The sequence below is a fragment of the Poecilia reticulata genome, linkage group LG5 (assembly GCF_000633615.1).
Source record: "Poecilia reticulata strain Guanapo linkage group LG5, Guppy_female_1.0+MT, whole genome shotgun sequence".
NCBI classification, from domain to species: Eukaryota; Metazoa; Chordata; class Actinopteri; order Cyprinodontiformes; family Poeciliidae; genus Poecilia; species Poecilia reticulata.
Window position 1 is genome coordinate 199134 of NC_024335.1, and position 460 is coordinate 199593.

The following is a 460-nucleotide window of genomic DNA, read 5'->3' on the forward strand; positions in this document are numbered from 1 at the left end:
CCAGACGGCCAACACGGCAGGCCACGACCGGCAGGTCAAAGGTCACCGCGGGGTCACAGTCAAAGCGAGATGAGGGACCAGATGAGAGTTTGGGTCAGAGGAGATTCTAACGATTAATGATCAATTCTTCACTGTGATTAATAAAAAGACTTTAAAAATTATCACATTAAAACTACAAACTAGAACAAAGTGCAGGCAAAACATCCAAACCTGCTGGGAATCGATTAATCGTGATTAATCGATTAATCACGATTAATCGATTAGGCAAATAATCGTCACATAATTCACAACAACTCAATGGGGCCCCATGGAGGCTTAGGGCCGCATGGAGGCTTAGGGCCCCATGGAGGTTTGGGGCCCCATGGCGGCTTAGGGCCCCATGGAGGTTTGGGGCCCCATGGAGGCTTAGAGCCCCATGGAGGTTTGGGCCCCATGGAGGCTTAGGGCCCCATGGAGGCTT